Source organism: Xiphias gladius, chromosome 4 (genome assembly GCF_016859285.1).
Source record: "Xiphias gladius isolate SHS-SW01 ecotype Sanya breed wild chromosome 4, ASM1685928v1, whole genome shotgun sequence".
NCBI classification, from domain to species: Eukaryota; Metazoa; Chordata; class Actinopteri; order Istiophoriformes; family Xiphiidae; genus Xiphias; species Xiphias gladius.
This window is the reverse complement of record NC_053403.1, coordinates 7,067,952-7,092,448: the sequence shown is the minus strand read 5'-3', so window position 1 is coordinate 7,092,448 and position 24,497 is coordinate 7,067,952. Positions and strand designations below refer to the sequence as shown.

The following is a 24,497-nucleotide window of genomic DNA, read 5'->3' as shown; positions in this document are numbered from 1 at the left end:
AGCCAGGAGTGTATAGGAAAGTATGCAGTAAAAAGAGCCTTTATAACAGGCGAGCGGTGGATTGAACGAGGGTCAAACTGATGGATACAGAGCCAGACACGAGGACTCGGGGAGTCAGGCTACTCAAACAGCTGACAACATGCACATCAGGCTAGGGTTTCTAGCAGACTGGTCTCTTACTGGAAAAAATGGCTTCAAAGAGGAAAAATAACCTGCCCGGCTTGGTTAAACCTCAGAAAGCAGAGTCCATGAACCTCAGGTCTCGGGGACCACGAGCCAACTAACTACCTGCTTGAGAGGCCAGGAAGGGTCCTGTCTGAATAAGTTCTCTTAATCGAGGAAGATCAAACTGTTATATGCCCTAAGTGGATATAAAAAAGCTATAGGCTTGTATGCCTAGTTTAAAAATGCAGGGTCAGCCAGGTAGCTAACTGAGATTCAATAACTTAAAACAAATACACTACTCATTTTTTAGGTGGTTTTCAGTTAAGGCTAAACAAGAGTAGCAACTGTGCTCTCTAAGTTTGTCTCGTTTTCTCTGGACTTCAGCCTGTTTACCAAGAAATGTTTGTTTAATGCAACTCTGATTTATCTTAACCTCCAGAAGAAGGAAGGAATAATAAATTCGACATTCCAAATTCAAAATAACGTTGTTACTCATGTGCCATACTGAAAACACCACCTAGGGTCCCTTTGTGGCAAGTACATTACTTTAAAAAAAAGCTAAAGAAATAATTTGACGTACATTGACAGTAAAGGGCTGCCACTGCTGTGACGCATACGTGATATACTGCTGGACGACGTACTGTACTGTTCTTGTTTGGCTTGATTGAACTAATGACTGCTAAATTTCTTGGCCAATCCACAGACTGCATCATTTTGGTGAAAAATGACTGGATTATTGCAGTTATAAAATGTAGATTTTAAGTTGTATTTGCAGCATGTCTAGACTTTAGTAATGATAGGTTGTAATTTTCTTAAATGTAAATGTTTTTTTTTTTTTTTTATTTGACTGTAGCTTTGTTTTTGTAATACATTCACTTAGATATTTATTGCTCTAGAGGGTTTCAGCATGAACCTAAAACAAAGGAAACAGAATCACTTGATTCTTTATTAGTCTTGGTAAAATTAAAGCAGGGACATAAAGTCAACATTTAGGATTCAATTATACATAATGGCACACTTAGCACCACCAGACTTCATGTATTTTCCAGGCCAATATAAAATGGAAGATGTGTGACAGAGGACTATAGATGTATTTGAGCAATGTGAACTGTGAATTAAAACATAATGAGATTTGTCTTTTACAAACACAATTAACGTTATATTATTTAATTGAAATAAACTTTTAATTCAGTCTCATTATTTCAGGGCAGTGTCCTACTTTCCTTAGGAATGATTCAGTCTTCTCTGGGTCTTCTGGGTTTAACACTGATTTACGTAGGCTTCATAACTAGTAATTGTTTCTTCTGTAACCCCTGGTAATTTACGCACAAATATGCATCTGTTACGATTTGAAATGCTACATACCTCCCTAGAGTTGGGACATGAATTATTCTGTGGACCTCCCTTTTCCTCCTCCCATAAAATATACAGCTCAGTCTTCCCAAACCACCCTGGCCTTATGCACTGTGTCTTACAGTTCATCTACAACCAGGCCCAAAACAGACAGCTCCAGGACTCCATCATCACATTGAGAGAAACTCCAGAGGTGTCCACCTTTTGTGGTCCACATTTTCTTTTCTGTTTTGCCTCGATGATAAGCTGACAGAGTCAACCTGACATCATTAGTTGTCTAGGGTTTGTTTGGGTTTTGAATCGCCGCTGTGGTGTAAATCAGCAAGGAGCTGGCGGCCGGTCAGACAGCCAGAAGGCACATTAAAGGAGAGGGGCTGCTTCTCTGCCACCGACCACATTCACTGCTCCGCCGCTTCCTATTGTTTTTCCTCCAGGACCTGGCAACCGCTGTTGCAGACTTGGACCTGGCAGCTGCAGCCGATGGTTTTGGTCATATTTCTTCTCACAATTTGTCCCGTTACACCATATAATCTAGGATTAAAGCCCACAGTGAGCTTTAATGTATCAAACTGTGATACTGATTCAAGTTAGGACTGCGGTTTTAGGTCATACGCTGTGGATTCTGTTTTTAGATATAACATGGACATGCTTTCCTGTATTTGTGCTAAAGTAAAGGATAATGTTTGCATTGATTCTCGCTGTCTACACAGTGTACACAAACTGTGCCACGCAGTCTCATGCAACCATATAAGTAGAAATATAGTGTGCATAAGGGTCACATATAGTAAGAAATATAAATATAGCTGCTTTGCTCTTAAAATTATGAGGCCGAGGCACAGACGGGGAGCCAGGCTGTCTGAGTAGACCTACTTTTCGGTCCAAGGGAAACTCTCGGCACGTGCAGAACAGTTCACCTTACAGGTCAACAAGCCTGAGAGAGGAAAGTTGTTGGAAACATGCTAAATAGAAACGGGGAAGAGAAACTGGGGCTGTCAGGAGGCCCCTCCCTCCCAGTGGAGATATTTATATGACAATCCCAAGGCTGTAATCGTGGTCTCTTAACTATGTCTTTGGGATTGTGGAATGGAAGTGTTTATCTGAGCCCTGTGGAGAAGTGACAGGAATAGCCGATGGCAGTATAACATGAAACAGCCCTCTGCTGGCCAGCGTGTAGCTAGAGTTAGACCTGGCTATTTTGGGTCAGGTACCTCATTTTCGAGCCTTTCCAACTGGCCCTGTCTCTAATCAAAGGATCAAAACGACTTTATTCCTAAAAAGGACAATTACAGTACCAACTACATAATAATGGCATCAAAGACTTCAGCTTAGTCTTTGCTGACTTGTTGATATAGTGGGATTTTCGACACAGCTGCGTAGACTTTTAGGAAAACATGCTGACCAGATATTTTTCATATTTTTTAATTTTTCAGTTGTACATTTTTAATGTACACCATTCATCTTGTAAGCAATTTTACCACATTGCAACTGGTTGTAGTTGTGACTGGCAACCTCAAAAACCTAAACATCTGCAGACATCTCTGACATCACTGGTGCAAGTGTGAAGTCCTCGTGCATGTCTAGCGTTAGTTATGCTGTGACTTGCGTGTGAGATTTATACTCCAAATTTAAAAGATAAAGAATGTGAATAGCTTCAACTTAAACATTACCTTTTAATCGTCTAATCCAAAAGTTGTAAAATGCATGAAGTAAATGAGTTGTTACATAAAATCAAGAATATCTGGAACCTATAATGTTAGATTTAGATTTTCCTCATGCAGAGTGCTCTCATAACAAAAAACAAAAAATGAAATCAAATCAAAACATGACCCCTCCAACTGATCCACAGTTGTGTCTGACGGTAACAGATGCTGGACACTCATGAACTTGACCCTGAAGATTTAAAGAGCCCGTCGTTCAAGTGGTGAACATATTCTGTTACAGTGTTGTGGCGTTACCCCCAAAACGTGTCTTTCAGCCGTCAGCATTGGCTCAAAGTGGATAAAAAGGCCGGTTCATTAATCAAATTCGTTACCTTGTCTTGATGTTCTGCAGAATGACCATGCTTGAGTCCCCGGCTGGACTACATTGTGTTGTGATATTACCTCCCCCCCTCCTCACCCAAACACAGTCCATAGGGGTCCCCCATGAGAGGCGGTCAGCCCCGCCCTGGGAAGGACTAAGCTTGGTGACACGGCTGTCAAACAAAATCTCTGCGCTTCCCTAAGTCGTCGTTGCCAGGGGCGAACATCAGGAATGTCGCTGGGTGACAAAGGACGATTAGTGGCCTGATTTCTCCATATGCTGACATTTGTGAGTTTTCGTGTGTTGTATGGGAATTCTTGGCATTGAGATTGGTTTGGATACCACAAAGGGTCCAGAAGGTCGTCTTTCAGACACCACAACAAAGGATGTTGTTGAAACACATGAAATTTTTGTCTCAATCTCGCAAACTAGAGAAAGTAGCTGGATCAACAAGTGTCGATTCCCTTTTTCCCTTAAACGCTGACGTTTACGGCAGCGTTACTTTTTAAAGCGTATATAGCTATTTTGCTGTCACCTTAAACAGAGCAATAATAAGTTACTATACAAAGTTTTTCTGGTTAAGAAGAGAAGTTTTGCAATACCTAAGATGCCGTAGCAATATGGCTTGTGAAATGCAAAGTGTTTTTATAGCAGAGGTGCCTCACCTGAAATACAATGGCCTCTGCTAAAGTCATAAGAAACTATTATATTATTTATGAAATATGAGGCTTATTATGCTTCAGGGAAAGCAACCAGTAGCCCCACATCAAACAGCAAAGGCCCTGTATTTAAGGAGTGAGGTGATCATCATGATAAGGCTGTCATCTACACACTGAAATGTGTTGACATCAAGGCTTTATTGTGATATCTTTTTATTACAGAAAGCCTTTTTCTCATTTACATCAAGCAGCCTTGGATTGCCTTTGTTTCGAAATATTCACAAATCCAACATTTTGGACCCGATCAAAACCGGACCCATGGAATCGGACCCAGATAAATTCATAAAAAATAAGGGGGAAAACGGATCCTATCCAAATGGGACATGAGGACGGTGATAACTGATCGAAATAAGTCTGAGCATAATTACACCTAATACATAATGGAGTCGACATGAACATACCCATATAGAAAGAACAACAACACCGGCAGCAGTCTGGTGTGACGATATTGCTGTACCAGGATATCAGTAGTCCACCCAGATCCAGTAGTCCAGACCCGAGATCTCGGGCAGTACAGCGTGACCATACCTGACCAAGTTATACTGGACATAATTGTAACTGGGCCCAACCCCAAGCCCTTGCTGATGACGTCTAGCTTGTTGCTTGGATGAGATGCAGTGATATTTATTTTTTTCTACTAAAAGAAAACGGCATTAAAAAAAAAAAAAAATCATCAGTATGAATGAAACATACATGTAACACAGAGACAATTGAAAGAAAGTTACTAGTTGTTAATAGTTACTTTGAACTCAACGTCATCTTTCCCACTGGTTTTGTGCTAAACCTTTCGTCTTCTGCTGGAATTAGTGGCATTTTTATATGTATTTAGGAAATGCATGTCAAGCTCTAAATAGCAGATGATCGCTTTATGTAACAGGGCTGAAATGCTGACAAAATTATTAAAAAAAAAAAAAATCGTTGCCCCCAGAAGGCACTCCTGTTCTTTCCGTATAAGACATAAGGTCCTTGTTTAAGGGATGAATACTTGTATTTTCCAAATGATCCTTTGTTTAGAAAAATGAATCTGTTTGCATGCTTCAGGCACCCAATCAGATTTACTTGTGTTACCACAGTAGCTAAGCCTGTTGATTCCATAGGTAATCTCCGCTGGACTTCTAATGGCGAACTTGGGTGTTTTCGGGACTTCCTGGTAAAAGCAAAGCAGACTGTAATCACCTCACTGAACTTTGAGTCTGTGTAATGAAGCGATATAAACCAATTTAGTCAAGTCTCTGGCTCTGATCCGTTTGATATGACGTGCAAGTGGCAATTAGGTGTTGGCTTTTTTTTTTTTCGGTCAGAATGAGTGCCCTGTGTGAGCCTGAAACAAACGCCCTAATCTAACAACAAAGAGGGATATTTTTCAGGCGAACAAAAACCTGCTCATTTCCTACTGCAGATCGGGGGTTTGGATTCATACCCAGCGAGCATTTTGTGGATGGCAGCGTGCTAGAATTCGACAATTCAACTAATTAAATCGCAAAGCTTTCCCGAAGAGATCTTTAGCGTGCCCTAAAAAAATGCAAAGGCATCTCTGAAAAGTTATAGGAACTGATGATAGAAAGGTATTCATTTTACGAAAGTAGCACAGTTTTAAAATAGAATATAAACATAACAATAAATCTTTATACTTTTTCAATCACCTCTGAGAAGAGTTACCTTTTTACCAATTGACCAATCAGCTTTATAATAAAATAAATAAGAACTTAGTTTTTAAAAATTGTATCTTTCAATAGCTGACATTATTTATATTTAACAGTGCTATTTATCAAGTTATATTTTTATTTTGTCCAATAACATTTTATTGGGGTTCCACACACAAGAGACCACACAAGAACGTTGCCAGAACGTAATACGGTCTAAAATTTGCAGACTTATGATTTAAATCAAGGAGCTGAATGAGCATATGTTACAAACTTGGCGAGACATTCTAGGCCATTTTCTGGTACTCTGTGCCATGGGCATGGGTAAAAAAAAAAATGATCGAGGTTTGATACCCACCCCCTATTTACACGGGTTTTAAATATTAGTTACTCTACGTTGAGCCTATATGTTTAGCCCCATGTTTAGCATCCGCTTTGTGTGTATAAGCTTTTTTGAGAGTCGGTGTGTAAAACCAGTCGGGTTAACCTATGCCTTGAGGGGACGTGGTCTCTGTAATTTCTATTAGCACCCCTTTACCACCTGGAACACCCTGGAGCTGTGGCATTCTCCCCCCCATTAATAGCTAAGTGGCCAGACCCAGCGTGGGCCGAGCTGGATCACATCTGGCCACTGCAGCCACAGCCGGGTGTATACTGGGCACGTCTGACATGCTTGCCTCTCTCTCGCTCTTTCACTTATATTGGACTTTAATTGCATCCAGGCCGTCCAGTAGCTGGCGGAGAGGGGTTTCCTCAGGCGCGTCCAGAGAGTTGGCCCAGCAGCAGCAGCAGTTTCATTTAACTCAAACTAATGTGAATGGCTGCGGGAAAAACACAGATGCTGTTATGTACACACATGCTGAGGCTCGAACAAGCACACACACATACGCAGAGACTGATGCACTCTCACTTGCACAGATTTTACAACTCACAGTAAAAAGGAAGAGAAGGTCTTTGAGGGAAATTTCTCTTTAACAGCTGTCAAGTCGGATCTTATTTTTCATTTAAAATGTAGCATAGCCATTGTTTGGTGAACCTGGCTGAACCTATCAGTGTGTACGTTTGCGTAAAAAAATTGAAATATTCCTAAATAGCGGGAGCTGATGCACGCAGATGCATTTAATATCCCACTTGAGGTACAATAGGAAGTATCTCATGTACTATATGTTCATGCAGGTCCTTGGAGAATCTAGTGTTTTTGATGTCGATGTTTTAACCTAAAAACCTTGAAAACTTGGCCTTTTTGGGTAAAAAGGTTGGCAGTTATATACATACTATATACGTTAGTAGTTTGGTATAGATCTTGCTGTGTATGTTTGCTGTTACTGTTATTAGATTCCTTCTTTCTTTTCTTTCCCCTTTCTTAACATCTATTTCCTTTATTTCCCTACATCATATGTTCCTGTATTACCTTTCCTACTTTTCTGCCTCTGTCTCCCATGTCCCCTACCTTACCTCCATCCTTCCTTCTTTTTTCCTCCAACTGTATCGGATCCCAGCTTATCTGTCCTTTTTTCTTCTTCTCCCTTTTGTAATTTCCACCATCCATCTCACCTTCAATTTATTTCTCTCCTTCTTCATACCTTCTCTCTGAACACAAGTCCAACAGCAATTCACATTTTGTGTCTCGCTAAAAAGCCCACGACAATTAATGACAGCTCTGGCATCTGATCAGTTCCCGTCTGTGTAAAGATAAAAGAAATAAAACTTCAGCCGGGGGCATTGTCCGCCGTCTGGCGAAGCACACAGAAAGACGACAACAGAGTATGTCAGTGGAAGTGGAGATAAGTAGAAGCTGATGTAGCGTGGTGACCCTGCTCAGAGGGCAGTGTTGACTGACGCACAGTGGTGTCGTGTGCAGACAGAAACATGTCAAACACGGGGATATCTATTTAACTCTTTCCAGGAGTGCAGAGGACAATTAACTCACCTATACTTAGTTTTTTTTTTTTAAAGTTCCTAGACTGATAAAGTTTTTCAATTTTATCTCAAAATTACCAAGATTTGCCGACATGTAGTACATGACACCCTTGCTGTTTTCAGCAAGTACACTGAGGTGAATGCAGGATTAGTCGTTATCCCTCATTGGTGCTCCTTACTGAATTTATTCAAAAGGAAGGAGTGTACCGTCTGTGAGGATACATTTTATGGTTTTGAGACAATTTGTGTGGATTGTGTAGAAAGGCCTGCGGGTCAATTTCAGGAAGATACTCCACTTACTATGTACGGTTATTGTATGTCCTTATAGGTGGCGTCAACTTAAAGGGGCCCTAGGGAGTTTTTCTTGCAAACAAACAAAAGTAATGTTAACATTCAGTGTTATTCACAAAAACACATAGTGTGTATCTTTTGAGTACAAACAAATGTAATGAATGCATTTTCTTCCTTATAACACACTTGCAAAGGCGATTTCTTTTAAGTCTTGGTGTCTTTGCACATGTGCACAAGATAAACAAAATGCGGACCCTATCATAGAAGCTATTTTTGGGGTTTATTTTCCCAAAGTAAACCACAGATGCATGTTTTTCTGAAAATACAATCTATTTTTGTAGGTGGAAATTGGCCCTTTGATGAAAGCTAAATACAGGTCATACTTTAGCTGGAATGCATTGTAAAATTAGAAGAATAACTTAAAGGTATGATTTTTAAGCTTTGAAAAGTGCAAATGCTTAAAACTCAACTGGTTGGAAATGAAGATTGAATCCTGATGAAGGCATTTAAATTTTTTTTTTTTTTTTTTTTAAAGGAACTGAGCAAACTCCACTTTACTGATGAAGAAAGTGAGATGCAGTTGAAATCTTCAGCAAAAGCTAGTAAGTACATCATGTGTTAATGTTCATCTACTACTGTATTCCCAAGGTCAAGAAGGAACTTTTTTAGGACAAATTTTTAGGACATTTATGGTTCTCTTTCTTCCTTCCATTCTCGTCCCTATTTCCTACATTTATACCGCCTTTCTTTATTCATTGCCTTTGTTGCTGTGTTCTCAGAGTGCACAATTTGTAATATACTGTAGTTTGCCTAATTTGTATATGTTTTTGTATAATTTGTCATATGCCTCTTTTCAGTGTGAGCATATGTGTTAACAAGAAGTAATAAAACGATTAAGAAGTCAAATAAACAAATTTGGGGGTAGTAGTTTAGTAATAGTTTAGTTAGTCTATCTATTGTCTCTTCTGTGTGTCCACAAGCTGGGACCACACACATCTGACCGACAGCTGTTTTGTTATCAGCTCTTAAAAACCCTATCCAGCTCATTTTTTGCTTCAGTGAAACTACCCACTCCCCTCAGCCTGGCCCTGCTCCGCTCTGGACGTACCCTGGCCGCACACGATCAAACCGGCTACAGGTTTAAATGGATCATATCCACACTGATAATCACAAACCAAGATTGCTGTGGTAGATTACGTCTAATTCCTTGGCCTCGTTAAGACTGCAGACACATTTGAGTCTAATTTCTTTGGACAACTTTACAGACATGATGGTTATACCAGGCTTAACCCTCGCCAGGCACGGCGCTTTAAATGGCTTCATTAGCTGGGATGCTAAGTAGCCAGCGCATGTAAGCCCACTATGTACTGTTTGGTCACTGTCTTAAAGCAAAAGCCGCACACATGCTTTGAGGTGATGGTAAAATGAGAGCAATTCCCTGCCTTTTTGTGGTCAGCATCCTAAAAGTCTTTAATTTCTAAATTGCCATGTAGATAACTCCATAAATACATGGTTGCTAAGCATGCGTAACACTTTAAATGTTAAATGATGTAATTAGAGATAAAAATGGCAAATATGTCAGTGTTTTGGTACACTCATTGGAATGAATGCAGAAATATTATAATTATGCAAACAATTGAAAACATTAAGCTTTAGTGTGAGCTATTATTATTCCTATTACCTCCATAAGTTTGCCTGTTTCCCAATTATGGCTTTAAATATAATAGTACCAGTACCAAGGCTTTGTAAGATCACTGATTTTAGGCCAAACAAGGAATTCCGTATAGGGCTGCAACTAATGATTTTCATTATCAGAGAATTTCCTGATTTATATTTTTAATTAACTGGTTAGTCTTTTATTCTGGAAAATATCAAATAATAGTGTAAAATGTTTACCAGACCCCAATGTTATGTCTGTAGATTGCTAGTTTTGTCCGATCAACACCAAAAAAAAAGTTAACAATAGTATAAAACAGAGAAAAAATAGCAACACCTCCTAATTTGAAAAGCTGGAGCCTGTTTTGGGGTTTTTTGGGGTTTTTTTTGTGGCGTTTTTGCTTGATAAATTACAGTTTTAAAAAAAAACAGTAATTACTAGTAATTACCAATTACATGACTCATAGTTTCCTCCAGGGATTTGGGAGTTTGTGAAGCAGGACTGGTAAGCCACTCAGATCCTGACGCATCTTGATATCCTTAGATCCGTTTCGTTTGGCCTAAACAATAGCAACACTTGTGAAATATATGGTAGTTACTATGTAAAATATTGTCTGTGTGTGTTAATTTTTGATGATGCCAGCGGAGGCCGTCTTCATTTCAGGCAAGGTGGCCCCACCTCTGCTGTATAACACCGCAGAAAAGCCGGGACATGTGCTGGGAACACAGTTTACGGTCGGTGCCTTAACCCCTAGCCCCCCAGGAGGATTCCCCTTAATCAATGGACTAATAGATGTTACCCTCTCATTAATTAATTAATCAACTACAGGAACTGTCTAATTATTTCAACAACACTTCTTAAAATTTAAATTTTTTTTGAATTTCATAATTCATCATAATTCCATTTTTTAAACACTTGATCCAAAGTCTGTTAAAGGCAGAATTATGACCACGTATCATTTCTGTACTTAGAATTCAGTTTAAGGTTCACTTTAAGTTTCACCAGACACTTGCCCCATGACAACAGACTTGCCATGACATGACCCTACCTCCCTCACGTGGCCATAAACCCTCAGAGCCTCCGTGTAATTACGAGTGTCCCTCTCCAGCAGGTGACAGCTGAAACAGTTTAGTGCCTCTTTAAAATGAAGGTCAGAGATTTATTTATCTCTTTTTTCCTACTACCGAGCTCTTTGATGACACAAACACCAAAGGGTACAGTAGATGAAAGAGGTCGGCCAGGATGGTACCATTACAACTCATCTTTGGTTTGTACTGATGTTACTCTGTCATTTTCAGAGTCTGCCAACCTGACGCTAATGAATTAGGTCACAATGTCTGTCGCCTGTGAACTGGAAGTAGCCTGTGTTGTGGCCTGTGTTGGACTTGGTCAGAATTGCAAAGGTTTTTACCACAAGCTCGACTCATGTAACCTACACTGCAAAAGTCTAACAAATGGCAAATCTTATATTCGTTTTTGTTTTTGTTTTTTTTTTTTGTTTTTTTAACAGTGGTTGCATTTTTCTTTCATAATAATTAATATTTCCCAACCCCTGAGCTGAATGGTTGGATTTTGCCTAGTCAATAATGGCATGCCTTTATGCAAAAAACTGTGATGGCTGAAATCAACTGAAGGACAGAAAGCCAGCAAGTTTATTGGCCATAGTGATGCTTCTGTGTAAGTTTGGGAGCAAGTCATTTTGTGTATTATTGGTTAAACATCCTATCAAGAGCATTGTACTTCCACTGAAAGAAATGCTATCTCATTACGAACTGGTGTCATAAATCTGGGTTTGGTTTGATGGTTTATAGTACGATGAATGATGATTATAGAATAGCGTGTGTCCCTTCAAGTCGTCTTTATTTTCCCAAGCTAATGGCTTTAATCGGTGAGCGTAAAACAGTTTTACCAGCGTCAGGATCCTATTAGGATCTTGCACCATGCACATTCACCAACGAGAGGTGATACTGATAATTTTGAACTTAAATACAGAGGAATCATGTAATAAAATGTGAGTAAGCTGTACCTAGAATGCTCATGTTTGCTAAACCCAACCTGTCTTTGAAGCTATATCAAAAATAAGGATGCATTTCTACCATGTGAGAGAATATGAGAGTTTGGCCCAACTGGCCAATCACGGTACTGCAACAACAAAAAAAATCCACTGCAGTCTAGGCAGTTTCCCCCTAGACACGCATTATAAAAGAGTCATATGTAAATCTGTTGACAAAGCTGAAAAAAGTTTTTTTTATGTGCCTAACGTCATCTCAATGCAAAGTCTATGGGAAAGCAAACCAGGAATTAAGAGAGGTTTTCACATCAGTTACCTGGTAATGTGAAAACCTCTGGCTTATTCACGGATGCACGCTTCATAGGAGTGAACAGGTGGCATATTAATAATAGATATCTAGTTAGTATCCAGTTTAATAGATAAGGTATCTAGTTAAATGGTACAATGCACCTAAAATCAGGCTTATTTGATTCATCAGATTCAACATGATTTGATGTTTTTATCTGCTTCTGAATGAAGGTGTCTCATTTTCGAGTAACTATTTTATAAAGATAAATAAATACCCCCTCATTCATTTCTTATTCTGATGTTCTGAAATAACTACTCAGACCAATTCTGTGCCACCTGTATCAATTTTGGCAAATTTCACACATAACTTACTTAGATCTGTGGTTGTGCATTGATGTAGCCAGACAGAATCTCTGACTCTTACATTGGTTTTTCAAATATGTATCCGTTAATCTCTATACCTTTTTAACCAAAAGAAATGTAAAACCTCAAAGATGGCAAAGAACCTTTAGAGAAAGCACTACTTTATTCTTATGCAGCCCCATGCTATGATTTGGTTCAAGACAGGTATATTTTTAAATAAAGAAAAAATGCTTTATGTGGCTTTAAGTGCCTTCTGTACGCCTGAAATGGGTTTCTGTCTGCTACATTCTTTCTTTTATAAACCATACATGGTTCATTAAGGGACGTTTTATAAGACAGAACAGCATATTGTCTGTGCGCATATGTCTGGCTACAGTACTGTATAAGGAGTCCACTGTTCTCCTAAGCTGCCACGTTCTGAGCAGTAGCCTGTAAGTTTTCCAAGGAATGTTGGTAATTAGCTCAGTAATCACAAGCTTTAGGAAATCTGCAGGAAAACAGACTTTATCGCTGTGTGAAAGTCTTCTGTCTGCGCTGCGTTGGCTTTTCTGAAAGGCTTGTTTTTATTGTGATGTTAAGGCAAACAACATATGAACAGGTTACAGTGTGTAGGGTGGCTAGATGGTCCAGTCTAAGAGGAGTTTTAGGAAGATTCAGCATCGAGGCTGAACATAAATTTGCTGCTAAAATGTGTCCACAGTCTGTGGTAACCTGACCATAAAGTGGATATTATGGCTATACACCCTTTTATATGTTCTATTCTTTTTATTACCATAAGGCCTGCTTAAGCCATTAAATTAGACTTCTTTAGTTTTATATGGGTTTCCTCAAATCAGACTTGAAACAAAAGGCTCATATTTCCAGTGTATTACAAATGGAAAACCAAAAGTTTAAAAATACTTTACAGTCAATTGACTTGACCTGCAGCAGTTAATATTTGAGGTATTTTGCAGATGCTATTATCTATAGTGTAATATAAATCAAACACTATGTATGAGACTAAATAGAGAAACTGGCTTCAAGGAGCTGAACTTTTTCATCATGAATTACAAAAAATAAAAAATTGCTCTGACTTCTTTCTGGGATATGACTTGATTTAGTTCCCATGGAAACTGACTACCTGTTGATGCTGAAAAGCCCCAGGGAGCCTGCAGACGTGGCTGTCGGTGTTCAGAACAGTAGGCGTCTGCTCCCAACAGCAATTAGCGTTTAGCTTAGCTTCGTGAAAACCGTGTGGTACAATATGTGAAGACACAAATTCAGGGACGCTGTTTACCAGATAGACAAGGATAAACTCAAGGGAATTGTTCCAGCTGGCACTGATGTAGAGCTGACATGTTACCAACATTAACTGTTCACTAATAATAAGGCAATAAGAGTGAAAAATGACCAAATGTAGGGCTGCAATTAATGATTATTTTCACTATCAATTCATTGTTTTGTCTATAAAATGACAGTAAATAGTGAAAATATAGTGTGTGCATCTATCTATCTCTCTCTCTATCTCTCTATCCATCTATCCATCTATCCAAACAAGTAATTTGAATATACTTTATTCATCTTCTTAAAATGACTTTCATTTTACATACAATAGAGGTATTTAGTTTTTACATTAAATTAACTTCAAAATGTAAAAGATACAAAACAAGACATGTGAGCAGAAGATGATTAGATAAGAACTCCATTGTCCTTTGCTTTTGTCTTCTTTCAACAGGTACACATTAATCTAGCTTGATATTTGAGCATTCATCACATTCCCAATTATGTAAGTAGTTCAATCAATATGCTGATCCAGGAAATCTTACAACTTCCATCACTTTTATGTTGAGGTAGACAGAGAAAGGAATGTGGACAGGTGACTTTGATAGGGACGTAAAATCCCACGACAGCATTGATAGACGAAGCACTGAGAGTTGTCTATAAAATCCCTTTGGGTATCTCCTAGAGACCTGGGCCATAGTCCTCAAAGGTAGCCCCTCATGGGGATTCAATGTTTGTCTTTTTGACTGAGCACTTGGCTTTTGCCCACCTGGCTGAGGACTGTAGATTTCTCATTTTTGTTTTGGCTGATTTGCAGGAAAGCTTCTTTGATGCAAGGGTCTTTGTTTAGATCATGTAGTCCTCACGGGAACCGCCCCGATGGTCTGCAGAACTTTCTTCTGGATTTTGCATACAATACATGTGCCAGTTTCTCTCTCAATTCTTTATTGCCTGTGTGTGTGTGAAAAGAGAGAACGGAAACAAAGTCAGCTCTCAATAGCTACATCAACTCAGGGTTCTGTATTTGTGCCAGGCCTCCCACACAATTTAAAAATGACAAAAAGCAGCGATGAACAGTCTGGTTTTTTTTTTTTGTTTTTTTTCCTCCACAAAAAGGCTAAAGTGTCAGATGAGATGAGGACGGTGCTTTTCTCGCTCTCACAGTTTGTGCCTCCACCACACAAATTTGATTGTAGTGACTCAGCGAGCGGGTGAATTCACACCAGCTCTAAATGCCTCAAACCCTCCCTCGCCTCGCTCTCACAGGCACTTGCAAGCAGAGGGGACCCTGAAGAGGGGGCCCGTGTGTGTGTGTGTGTGTGTGTGTGTGTGTGTGTGTGTGTGTGTGTGTGTGTGTTATCAAGGCAACCCATCTCCCCTCCGCGCTGAGTGCTTCTCCAAGGTGTACAGTACAGCCAGCCAGGCCGGACAGAGAAAAGACTCCATTCTTCTACCCCTCCTGACTCACGGCAAAAGTGCAGCACCACCTCAAGCTCTGGTTTCTGTGGTCCCTTTTGTCTCGCCACAGATTGAGGACACAAAATGGGCCTGGAGGGAACCTAACACTGCACCCTCATGTTTCTCATCGCCCCTGTCCAAACTACAGTCACAGGGATGAAAAAAAAAAAAGGCAAGCTTTTTTCACAAAGAAAGAAAAACACTCAAACATTTCATATTTGATTAGCATCTTTTTCGTAAAACAACACATCCTGCATTTGTATATATACTTAGTCATCATCAATCCATCACCGTTAACGTGATATTACATAAAGCACTACCATCTCCCTGTAACCTTTAAGTAGGTATTTCCTACTTACACTTGAAACTGTCCCATGTGTGCTGACCAGTAAAGCAATGCCATTGACCCAGTAATTTGAGCAGAATGCCTCCATCTGAGTAGCTCTGCGCTGCTAGCACTGGACCAGAACATTTACAGAGGCCGGTCGAAGCAGAGGCTCGTAACTGGAGCTTTTTGGTGAATGAATGTCGCCGGCGAACACAGATTTGCCATTAGATATGTGTGGTACCAAGTCTGACCTTCACTATCAAAGGGATACAGTACCCGTGTGAGATCACATGCCAGCGGCTGAAAGAATTGCGCACTTGTGGCTGCGTGTGTGATGTGAAAATACTATAATACCACATGCACTTAATGCTGTGAGATCCATATTTAGGTTGGTAATGTTATTTTGGGAAAGATGATTTATCTAACCCCTATTTATCTAACCTGAAAGGGCTTTACCTAACTTGTTACATTAATACACCCATTGATAGTCATTTGTTACTTTAAACTCACTCAACCTCACGTTTCTCGAGTGGCAAGTCTTTTGACGGAACATCGTGCGACACCCAGAGAGCATGAAGGATCTACACACAAAATTATCAAAGCTGATATTTGAACCGAGATCTTTTTTACTGTGAAGCAACGAAGCTTTGGTAACTGACAGCAGCTGGTCCTTTAGCAAGGCAGTTAACCTTCAGTGAATAGGAGTATACTGTGGCTGTTTTTGCGCAACTGGTGTGGATGGGGGGGGGGGAAAGCATGTAAGCCCAGTCAACACTCCCTGGATAAATAAACGAATAAACAGACAAATACGGTATCTGGCATTTTAATCATGATTCTACGCTCTATATTGTATTGCACTCTATACATACTGCTTAAATAATTCCTCGACCCGATGGCTCCATAAAAGCATCTCTCAGGTCTCTGTTTTTCCCCCTGTGATGCCCGGTGACAGATTGGCACCAACTTGTCAGTCGGCCTCATTTGCAGGGAGTTTTTTCCCACATTGACTTTCCCCACTTTCAACTGTCACACGGCCTGGCAGGGGCCGCCGTGGGAGGCTTTTTGCAGCTTGAGTGGAAACCTCAGGTTCTGGCCTGGCCCTGTAGGCCACATTAATCACTTCTGTAAACCTTGTCATAGCATCGGCAGGGGCTCGAGACTGGAGGTTTGCCCGTCTCTCTGTTTCATCTTGGTCTGTTCTTTCCTGGCTCAGCATAGCCAGCGGAGCTCCGGCTCTGATGGGCCCGACAGCAGAGCAAAACGGACTCTCGAGCCAAACTTTTATCTTTGTCAAATGTTTGAAGAGGAAGTATCTCAGGCATGGCTGAGGATGTGTACCGTATGTGCAATCAGAAACTGTGATATGTCAATCTACACCTTTTTTACAGAAACTTGAATTTACAAATAATCTCAAGAAGTGTAGAAGAGACCACAGTAATTGGTCAGCTGCAATGCAGATTAAGATAAATTTTAGAAAAACAAGAATTTTGTATAATTTTAAGGCACTAGGTAGAATATACATATTTTCCTGCAAAGTTCTGCAGGGCTAAACATCCAGGAGTCCAATGTTATAAGTCAAAGAGAGAAGAATTACAAAGAGTTGAGTTTTTCACTTTTTATAAAGGCCAAAGTCTAAAAAAAACAAACAAACACCTAAAAGCAGTAAAGATGGCATAAATAACTGCAGCCAAAGTGTGTTGCTAGTACAGGATCTATTTAATTTAGATTTGATTCGATTCAATGATTGAATCGAGTGATTCAGTTGCATCAGATAAATACCAGTGTTTCCTAAAGTGCTCGTTCAGAATTTATCCTGGGAACTTACATTCTTTCTGCATTCAACAAGTGAGCAACACTGTTGTTTCCTTGACTATAAAAGAGTGTAAATTGCCCATTATAGGCCAAATTGTAAACACACATGCCAGTTTATAAAACTGTGAACCAAGGATTTACTTTCCTTGGCAAATGCAAAACACCTGAAACCTGACATCTGTATTTTTTAAGTCTGTCTGTGCAAAACAGTCAAGCAAGAATAATAAAAAACTTGCACCACTTACAAGGGCCTCATCATTATGCATATTTTAAAAAGATAAATGCTCGCTCATACAGCTACACATGGACTGTCAGTAGCTGATGCTTCAGCTAAGTACAGACATCCACTTTAATGAACACTTTAAGCACAGACTGAACGTCTGCCCACTAATTCATCTGCACTGTTTGTGTTGAGAACATCGGCCTGATATCTGCAGACAGCTGTTAGATAGTGTTAGCTACCCGACAGGGCCAGACTAAATAAAGTAGAATCCACACATTGTCCTCTAGACTTCCACGGCCTAACATCACGTAGCCAGAGATAATATCTCTCCAGCAAACACAAACCGAGAGTTCAGATCAGCGTGCAGTCTTTTCAGTCCATCCCTCGCATTGATGCATAGCTCTGCTATGGAACATCCAGAGTCAGCTAACCACCCCAAATCACAGCTGTCCCGTGAACTGCAGCAGGTCCGCATAGACTGTAAAGACTCAGTTTATGGGACTTCCGTGACTCGAGGCGGTTTATATATCCAGCTATCATCTACGTTACTTTTTAACTTTAAAATGACCTTTTTCCGTATGTTGACTGCATTTCTTTTTTTTTTTTAATCCAGCCCCATTCCTGACTTTCATGACCTACTTAACATATAAGCCAGGGAGCTTTCCGTCAGCCACATTTCACCATCGCAACATATGTCAATTCAAATAAGACTCTCCTGGTATCAGACTTCATCCTCGCAGCGACACACAAACGAAACACAGGTGTCTCTATCTCAGCTGTTTACATCTCCGTCTCTCACGCAATGCCGGGCTGTAGGGAAGTTTAGTGCCTGTGTGGAAATCTGTCTGCCACAGCTATCTCTAATATTTCACAGCTCTTTGTGGAGAGTGGGGGTGGTCGATTTGTGGTCAACAACACACAGAATGCTCGACTTCCTCTAGTTAGTCGTTCATGGCTGTGAATGTTCAGGCAGAAGACATCATGTCCGCACTCAGAGCCTACTCTGTGTCCTGCAGCCAAGTTTAGAGCCACTGTTTGTGGTCTTGCCGCAGTGAATAAGTGCTCACGTCTCAGTTTTGTGGATGATCAGTTGTAGCTGTAGAATGTACTGTACGCCTGGTCAGTAAAGATATTAACTGAAAGTGTAATAGAAAGAATGCATAGGCACTGATTAACAAAAGCAAAAAATGATATGGACTGTACAACACTGACTCAGCCTATTGTTATCAGTACTAGAGTATGTTAACTCTAGGCTATAGTGACGTTAATGTGCAGCTGGGTCACACTGGTACAGATAGTGGAGGTATACTGCGGTGGCACACTGTGTCTTTGCCGTTTCAGGGATGCTGTGTGTTTGAAGCTGCATCTGTAACTTGACACAAGGCCGAGGCCAGGAGGAATTACAGGCCATCGGACAAACAGAAGCTGTAGAGCAGTAGCAGGGCGTGCTCCCTTCAGGAAATTAAAAGCCATTGCCTCTTCCCTCAGTCTCCCTATCCTCTCTCATCTGCTGCCAGTTTGGTTAATGAATAGCACACTAATAGTGTCTGGGGTCTTTCTCTCCTGCTGTTGTCTGGAGCGGACATTGACCTTCAGACTTACTGTGTGATATGAGCACAAAAAAACTGGACACTGCTGTCACTACTACATCAGTGCCATGAAGGAAATCAGAATTGTTTTGCAGATGTACAACCGTTGTTGTTTTATGTACTGGCATAATAAATACTATGACTTAGTGGTTGTTTGCTGTAGCTAATCGGTGCATCGTCAAAACCTTTGTCAACTTGCGATTGCTCAAACAGACTGGCAACACAGCTGCGCTATATCAAATAATCTATATTATGACGAGCAGGTTTGCTTTTTGCAGAAGTGAGAAAAAAACTCTGTTTTATCAGATGCCAAGTTCTGGGAATAAGAAGGGAGAAAAAGCTCCTTGTATTTCAACAAACACCTCCTCAGAGGGGAGCAGTTACAATTGTTTTCAATTGTTAGGTGACCTTTGTAGTGTTACCATTTAGGACACATTGGGATATTTAAAATGCCTAAATGCAAATAAATCCAAACGCACATGCACTATAACATTACACAGGAGTCCTTCAGTGCCTGAGCCGGATGAGAAGATGCACATTCGACACTTCCGCTGGCCACCACTTTACATCCACTTCTTTATTATTGATTGTGTATAGGAAAAATGTTTTCTTTGGCCAGTGTGTGTCACGTGATGATCCCCGAAGTTGCACTACCTCGTGGGGCTGCTATGGCAAAAACGCATTTGAAAAATGTATGGATATGCCCTTGAGTTCAACATGAGTCATCAAAGATATTGTAAAGTTTTATGGAAGAAAAAAGCAGAAAAAAATTGATACAAAAATTTTGAGTATGGTTATAACGGATTATGCATACAGGAGACATCTGAACAATTTACAAGGGAATGCAGGATTGGAACTTGCAAAATGTACTTTTTATTTCAAGACATAACCTGTCAAAATAAGGTCAAAATATACCTGATGATTTTGGAAACTACTTTTACCTTTCAACATTTTAATAATGAGCCACACATGAAAAAATGATTCTCTTTCATTGTGGTTACCCTGGGTAGTGGAAGACTTATACATTAAAGTCAAGGAAAGCATGTGCCTGGTGTTTCCACACTGCTGAGTAAAAGCAGGCATTTGGTGTTCACCTCAAAGCAATAAAACGGGGAAGAAAAACGATTTTCATCCATGATGGAATTCTGGTCACACACCAGGCGTTGCCAACGTAGTCCTCTTGGGGTTGTTTTGGAACATTCGTCTGTTCGCTGCTCAAACCGTTTTCTCTGCCTCATTTGTGTCCAGAAGAAGATGGAGGAAAAACAAACAGAGGTAATGTGCAAAGAACACACCGGGCACATGCGATGCGGCTCAAGAGCCAAACAAACATGTTTGCCACGTCTCAGTCAGCACCTTTAAAAAAAAATAAAAAAAAAATGTTGGTGAGTACATTTCAATGCATGGTTCTCATACCAGACACTTGAAAACGATCAACAATTTTTCACCTCATTGTTTTTAAATTGTGAACTTGCTTTTCATGACCTGTCATTTTATTGCCCTAGAGAAATACCAACATGAGAGTGAGGATTTATGACATCCTTATAATGATGTTTAGAGACAGGTTTTTTTTTTTTTTTTTTACCTGTCGCTATTCATCAAAGGTCATGGAGGTCACCTTTTTCCATCAAAATATTCACTCCCTGTTTGAGTTTGCCAGGTGCAGCCAGCCCAGGGGTCAGAGGTCAGAGCACATCCTAGTCAGGAATCCCATCAAAGCTGCCAACAATCACAGGAACTGTATTGTTCTCCATGGGGAATTCATTTAAGAGGGCTTACAGAAAAGCAGCCAAAGTATATATGTGATTTTATGGCTATTATGTCACCAAGCCTGACATCATCAAAGGGACCATTTCCTTGTTTGACTGATGCCATGACTGTTGTAAAATTGTCCCAGAGTTATGTTTTGTGGCTGCTGTGGGCCCTCTGGTTTGACAAATGTTCAGACAATCCTGGTTGTTAAAGCAAGTGTCCCAAAGTGTGCTATTATATACTGACCGCTCATATACGGCGCTGACATCCACCTGTTTGACACTTAAAGCTTCTCGGGAGGATATTTTTATTTCACAAGTATAAAGCACTGTCTACAATTAAGCAGTATTACAGAGAGGAGAGCAGTGAACATTTCTGGTTCAGTTCGTCATCTTTTAGGCACTGGCAAGCCTTCTTAAAGCTGCATAGACTAATCCGAAAAAAAAGAGAAAAAAAGAAAAAGAAAAGCGAGAAGCATTCCTACAAATAAAGTTAGATTTACTCTATTTGTCCAAGTTAATTCTGGTTCCAGATGTGTACACATCTCTACCCTCAGGAATGAAACATCAAAACACAGAGTGAAATTAGTGGTTAATAAAAGAGCCGATTAATCTCTTGAAAGAAAATTATTTGACAACAATGGTTATAATGGATTAATCATCGAAGTCATTTATTCAGCCAAAAAAAAAAAAAAGTTATTTCCTGTTCTTATCTTCTTGAATGTGAGGATTTGCTGCTTTTCTTTGCCTTATATCATTGCTCCCGTAGAATGTACTAATACAAGCTCTACTGCCTTCTTCTCTTTTTCTGTAAAAAGTCGTGCATGGATCCTAGAACTTTTTTCTACGTAAGTCATGGTGTAGAGACTTTTTCAGTTCAGCCTTATTTTATTACAACAATTAATTTAATTGAAGAAATAAGGGTCAGGTTGATCAGTAATCAATTATTGTGGCCCTAAGTGAATCACAAAAGGAATTCTAAAAGGGGCAAGAAAGCATGTAACAAAGTAGAGATGACCAATATTAGATTTTGCTTCTCTGCTGCTATGGTATTGTGTCTCTTGGCTTCCACATATAAATGCTCCAGCCATCTGAAGCCCCTTATCTTTAGAGATCTCTATAAGAGCAGAGCCCAGCATGTGCAAGACCGAGAAAGCACAGATGACTCAAGATGTTACACAACTGCTGGGTTGATTAAAGCAAAGATTCTAACAATCCTGGTGCCTGCAGCTGTTCTTTTCTTAGGAACAAACAGACTACAGGTGTCACTGAGGTTTTATTTTGATCACACCCTACACACCCAACTAATACTATAATGGAAAGAAATTCCATGACTAAACCACCTCCCAGGCCTATTTTCACCAAGTCTTTATTGTTCAAGAAAATGTTATTTTATTCTTATTTGAGTCTCAAATAGTGTCTGTACAGGTGGCGTCCTACAGCTCCTGAGTTGGATGGTGGGTAAATGCGGCAGTATTCGGTGGGGGGTCTTCCATCTGAACTTGACACTTCAACACCTCAATGCGCAGCAGCATGAAGCATAAAGGTGCTGAATGACAGACTAAAGGAGGAGGGAAGCCAGATCAAACGTAATGTTTCAGGTTTTAAGTTTGAGGTTTTGGGGCCAATTGTGGCAGCGGATTCTGCAAATGGAGCGCAGTCTCTCCACTTCCCTGGGTGGATTACAGGAGCTAAATAAATCCGTTGTAACAGCAGGGTGGAGGGCCCTTTGTTCCATTCATCAGCAGTTTGCATTAGTCACCACACTTCAAGGCTGATATATATATATATATATATCATTTGACTCAAAAAGGTGTTTTTGCAGTCCATTAGGTGGTGCTGGAGGTAATTGGGTGGATCTCTTACCAGCTTTGGTCTGTCATTATTTGAGGAGTGTGTGTGGCAAGTAATCATTGTAGTGAGTTGTGACCGGAAGGCTGCCAAATTGAAGTCCCGGTCTTGCTGGGAAAAATCTACGGGTGGGCAACAAGACATGCTGGGGTTTCCATAAATGTTCACCATCAAGGTGTCCTAAAGTAATTCTTCTAACTGGTGATAGAGCAGAGTAGCCATTTGTACATCACTGTATCAGTAGGAGACAGCGGCAGTGTGTGCAGAAAGCATTGTGTCCTTGAAATTGTACCCTCAATATAGAGGCAATGAGACAATTAGTCTATTAATCATTTATATAATGGACAGAATATCAGCATCTATTTTAATGATTAGGTATTAAAAAGAGAACTTGAATAAGACTAAATATTTTTGGATTTTGAATTGTTGGCTGTATAGCAAGCTATTTGATTATGTCACCTTAGGGTATTGGGAAAATATGATGGATGTTTTTCACAATTTTCTGAATTTTATGGAGAAAATGAATGACTCATTGAATGACTGAGAAAACAGTCAGCCAATTATGATAACAATAATGATAGCAATCGATGGTTGCAGCCATACAATAGCTCAGTTAACTTATTTGTTATTTGTTTGTATTTGTTTGTTGGCTTTAGTTTAATTTCTCCAATATAAGGAAATTTGTTTAAAATAATACATTGGCAGGAGCCATGATTCGTGCAAGAAAATTGCCTGTGTACAAGCAAGTGTTCTTTAAAGTGGTAGCAGCACTCACATCTTGAAACGCAGCCTAAAGAAGGTCTGAGGGTAAACGTGGGTGTTTGTAGGCAGCTGGCAGAGATGTGTGAAAACTGCCGCTGGTATTAAGATGTCTAGCATTCGTTATTGCCACATTTTAATAATCCATAATAACCCATGCCTGGCTGTCATCATGAATAAGAGAGAGTTTATAACTGACTTCCTAGAATTAAAAAAAGGCAAAAAATGTAATTGCGTAGACCATAAATTACTGTTTGCTTATCTCTATTTGATTGCTACAGAATAACTGAGTCATCCTATACACTAAGTTCATTAAAACTCTTACTGAACCTGTATAAACACACTATGTCTCGAAAGTTTTTCCTCAGTAAAAAGCCCTGGCACACAGGACATTGTGTTTTTCTTTCCTTTTGTAGAACAAACTTGTGAAGAGCTGGGGTTTTCGCATGAGCAGAGATGTAGCCACCACGGCTAAATAGACGAAGAAAGTCCCAGACACTCGAAGTCTATGTCAGAAGATACCACAAACTGTTTGACCAGTGATCAGAGGTCTTCACAGGTCTACTTGGTTCCTAGTATCCACGACCGGACACGGGTCGGACTGTCTCCTACTTATATTCAGTTTTTCTTGGGTTGGCTAGGGTCCCGCTGTATTGCCGTGGGTCTCAGGTTTGTGTGAAAATATGTCAAATACCCAAGCAGATTGGAATGGCCTTGCTCTCAGGTCTAATCACATGAAGTGTCATAATCATTCGAGGGGAGGTACAGGAAAAAATGATCTGTATTGCTACTCTTTGGGACCCTGCTGTTTGGTAATTGGTGGTACATCAGGCGGTTGCCAGTTTTGGTGTTCTTTCTCTGTTTTGGGTCTGTTCTGTTTGACTGCGTTTTTGATTGGGTCCTTGAGTTTGTTTGGATCAGGCCCGACTGTCCTTGGGTCCCCTTTCAGATTGTGTTTCTTCTGTTTTAGGAGCGGGGTATTTACTGTATACACGACAGGTTCAGGTAGATTTTCCACAGGTCTGTTTTGGATT

At 40.0% G+C, this 24,497-nt stretch overlaps 1 long non-coding RNA gene across 1 annotated transcript in view; it reads left to right on the top strand.

Annotated features, from left to right (window-relative positions):
- Positions 1 to 24,497, top strand: part of LOC120788904 — a 37,210-nt gene that overhangs the window by 10,051 nt on the left and 2,662 nt on the right. Inside the window, exon 2 of the long non-coding RNA XR_005707320.1 lies at positions 8,649 to 8,715. This is a non-coding gene — a long non-coding RNA (uncharacterized LOC120788904). The remainder of the gene's footprint in view (positions 1 to 8,648; positions 8,716 to 24,497) is intronic.